General features: G+C 39.4%; 1 long non-coding RNA gene across 1 annotated transcript; it reads left to right on the top strand.

Moving 5' to 3' along the window:
- Window positions 1-3381: 3381 nt before the first annotated feature.
- Window positions 3382-4996, top strand: LOC113572781. The gene is made up of 3 exons (XR_003410155.1): window positions 3382-3459; window positions 4632-4689; window positions 4788-4996. It is a non-coding gene; the product is annotated as an uncharacterized LOC113572781 (long non-coding RNA).
- The last annotated feature ends 6326 nt before the right edge of the window (window positions 4997-11322 follow it).

Below are 11322 nucleotides of genomic sequence, written 5' to 3'. Positions count from 1 at the left end.
TACAACTAGGTGCAAAAATACTTGTCTTTTAAAAGCGTCACAAAGCTGTAGAAACGTTTGGTCATTTTAATTGCAACTCCTGCATGCTAATTCTATGTAATAGTGTGCACTGAGCAAAGACATTGTTAGGTGTAGTAAACAAGTACTGGCCTTTTTCATCTGTTCTTGTGGTTAAAGATTATAGCTTGAGTAAAAGAGCAAAATGTCAATTTGAGAAATTTCTTCCCTCCTGGATAATCCACTGTGAGTGGTATTAATAAAATGAATTATAGGATAAACTAAAATGGAGATTGCGAGCCATGCCCTGTTGTCCAACATCAGTGTCTGACTTCACAAATGCTATTCTGGATGAATGGTCAAAACGTCCCACAGACCCACTCCAAAATCTTGTAGAAAGCCTTCCTAGAAGAGTAGAAGCTGGTATAGCCGCAAAGGGTGGACCAGCTTCACTAACACCGATGGATTTAGATTGGAATGTCATACAAGCTTCTGTAGGTGGAATGTGTGGGTGTCCCAATACTTTTGTCCATATATATATGGGCTTATTGGTTAATGTTTGCAAATGAAGATGAGGGAGTTGAATGATATTCTTCCCTTTTGCATTCTTTCATACCCCACTGAACCAAGGGAGAGCCATAAGGACAAATCTGGCTTCTTTCGCCTTTAGCTCTAATACTAATGCCTTTATGGTTATACTCATGTAGACCACCTCAATCAGGGTGCCATGTGAGGGTGAGCTTAGGTGTAATGAAAGAGCTGAGCTGGCTTTACAATACCTTATGTTCATTACTCTTTAATTCACTATAACATATTACATTGGTTTATCATTAATACGTAGTCAATTTGTCAATATTTTATTTGCAATAAAATATGGGAATGCATTAGAATGCATTAGAATGAAGTTTCTGAAATAACCTTTTCTAATTTAAAAAGGCTTTAAGAACATAATTTCTTTTGATTAACAAATTGCAGTCTGTAATAAAAGACAAACACCCCCAGCCTGGCTGGGTCTTTCTTGTCTATGTTGCTTTCTTGCTCAGTGACTTCTGTGCAATCATTAATCATGGTCATGTTTCAAAGAGGGGAGTGAAAACACATCATTGGCTTACACACAGACACACCCGCCATGTGGTTGGTTCAGCTGGGGAGGTGGGGAGACTGTAAATCACTGGAGACTTGTTTTGTAGGATCATTCAAGTAAGATGCTGCCATCTGTTTCAGACAGATACTAAATGAAGACACCTTGAAAATACTTTCACTAGTATATTTTCTGTATAGTGTGATCCTCACTCAACATTTATTAAAGATTTAAAACATTCAATCATTTTTTAAAATGAAAAAGTAAAAAAAAAAAAACCCACATGAATGTTTGCTGAAACACAAGCAAGCCCCCCCAATGTCTATCCCTTGACAAGCACTAAATAAATGTAAAATGTAAAAATTCAGTTTGTTCTCAGAATGTAAGTGTGATTTAGCTATAACCAACAATTGTAGAACTAAGTTGCTCTATACCTATAGATTGCTCAATTTATTGCCCGTCATTTATTTGCCGAACCAAGGTACTAGCATAACTGGGAGAAAAAAAAAAAAAAAAAAAAGAGTAACAGAAATATTTAAGGTGACCTCAAGGTCTCTGTCAGACTGGGGGCCTGAACTCAAGGACTTTAAAAAAATAACCCTATCAAAATATTTCCTTGAAAGCACATGCTTAGCAAAAGTTAAGGATGTATGCAATGTGAGAGTGCATCTGTATCTGTGTGTCTCTGTCTATGCATGTGTGTCTTGAGGTGGGGATGGGTGAGAATCCTGGGCCATAGACAGCTCAGTCATTTGATATGCAGTTGGAATTGCATATAGGATATGCCAGTTTCCCACTAGGTGATGGCAGTAGTACTGCACACTTCTTTACAGTAAACACAGCAGAGTGACATCTGTTGAGCAGATTGTCTTACTGTATGGGTCTGTACAACAAGGGAAAAGTCTCAAGTGCCATGAACTTTGAGGCGGCAATAGGCATTCAGATTTGGTACAGTTTATATGTGGATTTAAGGATAATTAAAAATGATCAGTTTTTCACAACATGCTTGTGATTAATTAATGATCAATACTAGGCTACGGATCACACTTTTGTGGTCAGTATTTAATAATGTCAACACTAAGTTCAATAACTTCTATAATAATAACTAATAACTTTTTTATTACATCAAGTTCAGTCACCATTTATTAGATTGTCGCTCAGTGCTCTGAATTGTCACTGTTAAACTGGTTTCATGGTGTGGTGTCAATCATATCGGAAGTTAACTTTTGATCCTTCAGAATTTACTTCTAAAATGTTACAAATTTAAATCGCTTCACTGTTTACGCAGTTCTACCAGGTGGGGGAGCCAAAGAGCTATCAGACGCTCTCAGGTTCCACAGTGTTTCTGTTTCTGCACATTAGCTGCGTGTTTTAGAGATTAATTCAACAACAGTTAATAGGAAATTATGTCAAATATGATGGACTTTAAAAACTAAATTAATAAAAATATTTTACTATGCCCAATTATTGAAATATGAATCCCTCGTCTACTATGCAAGTCAAAAAATGTTTTATGTTTATTTTGCTTTTAGATGTCAAACAAAAACAAATACATACTCACAGATTTATTGTATACACACACACACACACACACACACAATCACTGACACTTCTAGATATAAAAGTCTTAAATGATAGAGGCCTAAAAGGGAAAGAGTTGAACAAGTTCCCACGAGAAAGCTCCTGTCGTGTGCCTTGATGCCGGAAACTGTGGTCACTGTGGTTTCACTCTGTATATAAAATGCTATGTCTGTCTGATGGAGATAGACAGCATCACAAAGGGCCACAGAGTGCTGATCTCCAGTCAGTTTTAGCCACTTCAGCCCAAATAAGAGCTCAATTTCCTGGGAAGAGCAGTAAAGCATTATCAAGCCCCAATGATCTGCAAATCACATCTCTATCCATGTCACATTCATACTTTTAGTAATATGGTCTGTGTTGGGGCACAGGATGGTCACACTGATAAAGACAGATCAAAAAGTCCCTCTGAGGTCTCAGAGGAAGTTGTACCCAACTGACAGGCTTCTCTTGTATTACACATCTGCCACTGCAAGACAAGGCAAAGCTTTATATAGATCCCTAACTAAAAGCACTGTGGTCTCTGTTTCATACACTTTTGATCATTTGATATTACTGTATTCTTTTTCTGTCTCACTACTTTTAGCAATACATGTTTCATTTTGTCTCACTGGCCATTAAATAAGTATTTTACATTAGAAAGTGCACTGATCATCTAGTTAAGGATTTTGCAGCCTGTGCAGCAGGAAGCAGCAGCAACACTGCAGTATAAAGCCCATTATATCAGCTGTTCCAGTGCTGTGTGCTTGACAGCAAGGTGTAGCAGGCAGCTTCATTTGAAAAGGCTTTGCTTTCTGCCACAGGTAACTGCCATACCAGCACTCAAATCCACTCATTTACCAACAGTAGATAGACATTAACACTTAGGTAATTGTATTATGTAAAAATCCTGTGGGATTCCCAAACACAATCAGTTGCAGCACCTCCTGTCTTGGGCTGAAGTAATATGTTTATGGTTTCCATTTATTGGTCCCGTAAACATATTGATTTTGATTCTGTGTTTATGGAAATTATGCTTTATGTAGGGGGTGAGTGTGTGGGTTCATAGTTATTTAACACATAATAAGGATAAAAACCAGGTTTAGGAAAAGTGCACAAAGTAAAAGTAGAAATAACTTAAAAAGCCTATATATTATAAAAAGAAGCTTGTATAAACTTAAAAAAGGTAAAACATTAGAAATTTATATATACATTTTTGTATTTACATTTTTATTTATATCATTTTTTATTAGTATTTTATTATAACTTGTTAGTTTAACACTACTACAATAGTATTACTATTACAAAGTGAAAGTGTTAAAAAGGTGTGAAAAAGAGTTAAAGTAGTTGTACTAAAAATAATTTCTTGTCAAAATTAAAACTTGCATGTATGCTAAAAGATTATTTATTCAGGTTTCTTGTAGTGAACTTGCTTGTGACAGAGTGCCTTCTGGTTAAGTCAATTCAAATTTAGTGCTTTTTAGTGCTTGTGTTATATAAGTGATCACAAAGCAGCTTTGTAGATGTATGGGTCCTGATTTCAAATAAGCAAGTCAGAGGTAGCAAGGAAAATTCCCTATATAAACCCATTTAAGTTCATAGGTTTTTTTTAATTGTTATTATTATTACAGGCAAATGCACTTTAATGCACTTTTACTTAAGTATCAAAAAGTAAAACATTAGTGTTTTTTTTTTTTCCTCAGATGACTCGGACTTTAAATATAGCACTTTAAGAACTCAAAATAACTAGTTGTTTTCTGTACTGTAAAATGGTACACAAGTACAATAGTGGATTACTATTGTTTTTCAGTTAAATGACCAGCATAGGTAGGACTGGCAAAAGTTTCCTCTAAATAAGCATTCAAAGCTGAACTTATTATGTGATAAGATATAATTTATGGTATAGGAAGCAATTGCAATTGGCATTTCGAGGTACAAAACCCATTTTCCATCTGTTTGTCAAGATACCACATGCTAATCTAATGTTCTTATCTAGGCCTGACGTGTGCATTTATCTTTGGAACCCAAACTTCTGAATCAGATTACTAGAGAAGGTTAGTGAAATATTGCTTTCCATTTGGCTGGAATGCGATTGATATGATTGGCTAGAATGTGATTGATATGTTGACAGTCCTTTCCATGTTCCTTTTAGCCATGGAAAATGGCTGCTAGAGAGACCCTGTGCATTATGGGAGGTTCTTAAAGCCATCTGTATGTTCCGTTGAGGATAAGGCTGCTTGGCTAAGGGCCATGGCTTCCATAAGAAAGGACAACTGTATTTAACCTCAGATGAACACCAATGAGCAAATGAAGCAAGTGCTAATATTTCTGGCAAGGAAAAGGAATGCCTGTTCAAAAATAAAAGAGAACACCTGACAGATACTGGGTGGTTTTCTAAATCATTCAAAGTTAAATGTCATCTAACAACATTTCTTCACAAGCTTTTCTTAGATTCACTTGGCTGCAGAATGTGACCCCAAACAGCACTATCTGTAATACATTCTGATGTAATTTATGTTAAGATCCCTCCACTGAGCCAAAAACAGCTGCTGTATACATACTTCATAATGTCAGCATCTAACAAAATTGCACATTGTTACAGATCACTCTTGAAATATATGCTATTACAAGCACAAACTCATTTTTAGACTTCTTGATCTACTCAGTGACTGACAGTGCCCAAGGCTCTTCTGTTAAAATATCGTGCTTACAGAAAATTTTGTTGATTTGGGTATTTGTATTTGCTGCATGGCACTACATACATTAAGGAATCATGGCATGGTGTTCTGTCAGATTTCTGGGAGCTAGACTCAAAGATGGAGACAGTGGATAACTGGTAATGCTGAAAGAGAAAACATCTATGGATCTATTCAATGTCTAAAAAATGTCTAAATTATCCAGTTTATTCACAGCATTTTACCATAATCTCAAAAAGGAGAAATACATGTTTTATTCTAGTTAACTCTCATTCTGTGCCGTTCTACAGAAAGAACACAGGAAATGCTGATTTTAATAAATATTCAATATTTATGAATAATTATTGAAATATTTAACAGTATAAACACTGTTTAAGGTACATACTCTTTATGGTATATATTGTTTATGGTACAAACTTTATAGTACATATATGTGGTAATTACAGTTTATGGTACATACTATTTATAATACTGTTTATGTACATAATATTTATATATTGTATATCCTGTTTACTGGTGTTTTGCTGAATTAAGCCCACGACACCTTCAGGATTCTCAACGGTGAGGTCTGTGTCCCAGCCTCACCCCCTCCTAGCTCACTTTTAAACCAAGACGCACCTCTATAAAAACGCCATACACTAATGAACACAACCTGAAAAATCCTTGATGGCCTTCCCAGCGATTAAGTTCGTATCCAGCCCCACTGGCACTGTTAATGCCAGTGGCACTCAGTGCCACCAGTCCTACTGCCTGCTCCATGCCACCAGTTCCATCTGGATCTACCACTTGACCCAATGACATGACAACCTTTACCACCCCACCTTTTAATGTGCATTACCCCAGCTAGTCTGTGTGCTTTTTATCCACAACCACTGATAAGTCCTTCACAGCTGCTCTTAATTTACAGCTTCTAATGCTGAACTGCACAAACGATGTGGCAGACTTTGCTACAAATCACCTAACATGTCTCTCTACCGGTCTTGTATGTGCCTTCCACGGCATTCTCTTACCTCAGCCACCAAATCAACGTACTTAAACTTTTTCCCTTCAAAAGCTTAAACCACTGCGTCCTCAAATGGAATTTTGTATTAACAATCGGTTTATTTTGAGAGTACAACACTATGTCTGGCCTCAGTGTAGTTAATGCAATACACTGTGACCTGTAGGTTTTTTTGTTTGTTTGTTTTTAATTTACATTCACAAGCAATTTCCAATCTCACGCTTCACCCCATCTACCAAAATTTATAGCCTGCGCTCGCACACGCTGCCATTCTCGCATAGACTTAATCACTTTATTAGTAATACCACTCAGCAACGTGTCACGCTCTAGGCGCTTATTTTCAAAACAACATGCTGACATGCTAAGCACTTGATTTTGTCTCCTGATATGTTTTAACATGCTAATCCCTTGATTTACACTTCGGGTCTTCACCTGCCTAATGTCCAACGTTTTCCAGAGCTGGAAGGATGTCGTACATTGCTCTAAGCAAAAAATTAATGCAACTCCCATCCATTGCCCACCGCTCTTGCCAGGTGATTATCATTTTCTCCACAGTTTCCTTGCGACACTACTTCTGCACAATGCTCATCTTCTTCCTCCTCATGAATAAAGATAGCCATCATTTGCCTTTCTGGCGATGCGGCCTTATTAAATGCATTTTAGGAATGCTTAAATGCTTTCCCACATTGCACCTGTCCACTGATGTTCTGTAACTCTAACGATCTCTTAGTTTACCGCACCACTGCACTGGTACCACTGGATTTATCACCGCATCCTTCGGTCCTAACAAAATAATCATGCGATTCACTTTAGCACATTTAAATTCCACATCTAAGCTTGTCAGTGGTAGCTCCAGCTCTCCTTTCCCATAACATGATATACTACTTAAACATTGCGGCATCCATAGCCAATTCCATATAAATTTATTCATAATCCATTCCAGTCGCTCTACTACTATAATTGGGACTTCATACACCATCAATGGCCATCTAATATGAAGCATCACAATTTCTATTTACCTGATAGATGTGTTTCTCAATGTTCTGTCTTTAGCCCCACAACCTGAACTACCTAAACTTTTAACTGGTATCTCTGGTATAGATGGTATCACTTCATCTAATATGAAATTTTAATACACAGACTTGCTAGGTTTAACCATCATCTTTGCCTACCCAAGATAATTTATCTTCCCTAGTAACTGCCAGATACACCACACAGTCAGCATTGTCATATCATCCATGTATGCCCTAATTGGAGGTAGCTGGAAGCCGTCCTGTAGCCTCACCCCACCTACAACCCTAGTTATTGCCTCAATTACCATTGTAAATGCTAATGGTGAAATGGTGCAACCAGCCATTATGTCCATTTCCAATCTCTGCCGGGACTTATAGGCCGAAACTGTTCTATACAGATGGAATTCTTTTATTTTGCACAATGAATCCCCCCACTTCTCCACTCTTTTGGAATAAACCCTTTCTTCCAGACTGTGATCATCTTCCACAAAAACCTCCAAGTCTTCAGGGGCATTTTTACATGCCAGATATGGCACACCCTGCTGCAGAACCTGCCTTTCCACAACACACCACATCTTGTACCTCACTCTACTTTGATTGACTAACATCCGTTTTCCACACTATTTCACCCACTGGTGGAATATCTATTGGCAACTCCATCCAACCTTCTCCTTATCCTTAAACCCTCAAAATATTCCTAATTCCTTTTTACCAATTTTAAACTCTCCAATTTCTCCTTAACAAATAAGGTATTAATTGAGAAATATTCCTAAAGAAGGCTGCTCTAGCACACTTCTTCCTCAATACCTCTGCTCTCCTCAACACCACCAGCCTATTCTTCAACTCTTTCTGTAACATGTGCATAACCTCTTTCCTCCTCCACTAGAAGCCTCCATTGCTTTCTAAAAATCTTAATTCCTGATTCAGCTTACCTATTTCTACTTGCCCTTGTGCTCCTTGATCCAAGTGCCTCCTCGTCTTGACTCCTCAGACCTCTCACTGATATCTTCTTCCATCCACACACACACACACACACACACACACACACACACACACACACACACACACACACACACACACACACACCTGCAATCTCTTTCCCTCTCCTATCATCACAGTTGCCCTGTATAGCTCCTTTTTGTAGTCAAGACCGTTCCAGTGTCTGTAGCCATGTGACCCTCCTGTGAGTCATGTTCCACCCATGCTTTTGCAGACTCTTGGGAGTATTGCCTCTGTCTGTTTCAACATAGCTTTTGATGGGTTGCATCCACATGTTTGAACAAACAAAGGATGCTGCTGCCATGATTTGCTAGCCCATGAGTTGACAGACAGACTTCTGTCTATTCCCCCTTGTCAGCTGTCTCACCAAGATGCCACAAAGTCTTTCCCCTGTTGTCAACAACCAGCCAGATGCTTGCAGATAAAATTAACTAGTATTGTTTTACTGATTACAGAGCAAACCAAAAATATTGTTAGAACACAGACAAGAGTTAAAAGAGCAGTCCCTGATAGGTGGATGATGGTTAGGTGAGCTCCCTTTGATTATCCAGGGGATACTTAAGGGAACTGAATTCCTGAACTGCAGAACCAGGAGGTAGCATGACAGTAACCAACAACCAACCCTTCCCCCCTTGGACTGGCCGAGAGATGAGGATGGTTGCAACAAAAATCATCCCTTGCATGGATGATCCCTTGCAACCAAGTGCGAAGCCCAAGGACCACTGCTTGCTGAATCACTGGAAACCACCCCTGACTTCCAGCCCCTTGGATAAGGGGCTGGCTTCTCCTGTGAATATCAGCTATCAATCCTAGATCCAAAGGATCTCCACATGCCACCTGGAGTCCAGCAGCTGGTGCACCACATAGATAGGGGCCCCATCAGTCTCCACAGGAGGTGGCTGTGTCCCCTCCAGTGTGACCTCATCTAGTGGACCTGGAACCAAAGGCTTCAACAGAGATACATGAAATGAGTAATAGACCCGATACTGAGAAAGTAGGTCCAGCTGGTCGTGACTTTATTAACCCTTCCTTGGACTTTAAACAGGCTGATGTATCTGGGGCAGAGCTTCATTCCACAAGTCCCCTCTACAAGCCTTACTCAGTCCTTGGCTGGTAGGAGGATATTTCTCCTTGTTTCTCCAGTACCCTCTAGCATTGATGAATCTCCTCCCAGACTCTCTCACTGTGTTGTATCCAGTTGTCTATCCGAATTATTGAAATGATTTTGTACGAATTTGGCCCCCACAGGAGAAATTGAGACCAGGATATTATAGCAAAATATTTTTTAGGAACTTTCTGAGTTCCTGGTTGTCCCTTTCACATTGCCTGTTAGATTGACGGTAATGTTAACCTGATGTGAGGCTCATGGACATTCCTATGTGCTCGGAAAAAGGTGGACCACAGTTACAAAATCCATGGCTATGTGAGGCCATAGGCGGATAGGTACAGGTAAAGGCAGGAATATACCTGAGGGCAATGTCTTATGAGTCTTACATTGGGATGAACAGAACAGGAGAAAGCAAAGTAATGGTAGGAAATCAACTTTTGTGTGTGACTCCCAGGGTGACCAAATGCGGGGGACAAGTTGGCCTCAGTTGCGGAAATGGCCAAGGACATAGATTTTTTTTTCCCAAGGGACACTGATCAGGCACCACCACATGCTCCAAAGCCCTCTTTATCTCTTCATGGAACTGCCAAACGATGGAAGACATAGTAACACTGGGAGAAGTATGTTTTCATGTTCCTGACTCCTCACTATCCTGGAACATATGAGATGTTTCACTATCCTTAAAGTATTTGCCTTGGAGTTGTGAGAGCTAAGGCAAAACACGATACTGAACTGAAACCGAGAGAAGAACAGGGACCAAAATACTTGACAGGGATTCAACCATTTAGCGGTTCAGGGGTACTCGACTTTCTTGTGGTCGGTCAGAAACAAAAAGGGATGGTCAGCCTCTTCTAACCAATGCCTCAATTGGACAGAGCCAATTTTAAGGCCAGGAGTTCACAATCTTCTATCCGACATTTCCTTTCTGCAGGCATGAGCTTGTGTGAGTATAAGGTCACAAGATGCATCTTACTGGGATTCCTGGTTTGTTGGGGCTTTATCAGATGAGTAGATTATAATGTCATCATTGTAGGCTATTACATAACTCTCGATCATGTCTCTTAGTCATTAATTAAGGCCTGGAAGATAGAGAGGGTGTTGATGAGGTCAAATAGCATAAGTCTATTCATAGTGCCCCCTAGTGGTCACAAAAGCTGTTTTCCATTTGTCTCCCTCTTTGATATGAACTAAATTGTATGTACTCCCAAGGTCAAGTGTAGCAAATAGCTTAGCATGACATAGCTGTTCTAAGTTGACCAGAATGAGAGGAAGAAGGTATGCATAATTTTTGGTGATCTGGTTCAGTCCCAGGTAATCTACACAATGAGGGAACCCCCCCATCTTTCTTCTTAACAAAGAAGAAACCAGAGGCTGCGGCTGATTTGGCAGTGTGCATAAAACCCTGAGCTAATGTTTGCTGGATATAGGTATAGGATATAGGCTGCATAGCTCATTCCTCCTCCTGGGTTATGGGGGTACACCTGTGATTTGGATAGTGTAGCATTATCTACTAGGTCAACAGCACAGTCATATGGATGGAGGGGAGGGACCTGGGTGACACTGCATTAGCTATAAACCTCCTGGAGTTCAGCATACTTGTGGGAATAAAAACCTTGTCTTCAGCCGTAGCCGTTGTGGAGAGTAGCTACAAACAGTTTTGGCAACAGAAACATGACCCATACAGCAACTCCTGGTCGGACCTGGAAATGAGGGGATTATGTTTTTCTAGCCATGGCAATTCGAAAATCAGAGAATTCAGATGAGTTAAGGATTAAAAATGCAATGTAAGGGGCCTAGAATGCAGGTTAGCCAGAACAGCCATTAACGGTCAGAATTAACTAGTGTTGTTTTCTTGATTACAGGGCACACAC

The sequence above is a fragment of the Electrophorus electricus genome, chromosome 14 (assembly GCF_013358815.1).
Source record: "Electrophorus electricus isolate fEleEle1 chromosome 14, fEleEle1.pri, whole genome shotgun sequence".
Taxonomy (NCBI): domain Eukaryota; kingdom Metazoa; phylum Chordata; class Actinopteri; order Gymnotiformes; family Gymnotidae; genus Electrophorus; species Electrophorus electricus.
The sequence above is the reverse complement of the archived record's forward strand: the minus strand, read 5'-3'. Positions and strand labels throughout refer to the sequence as shown.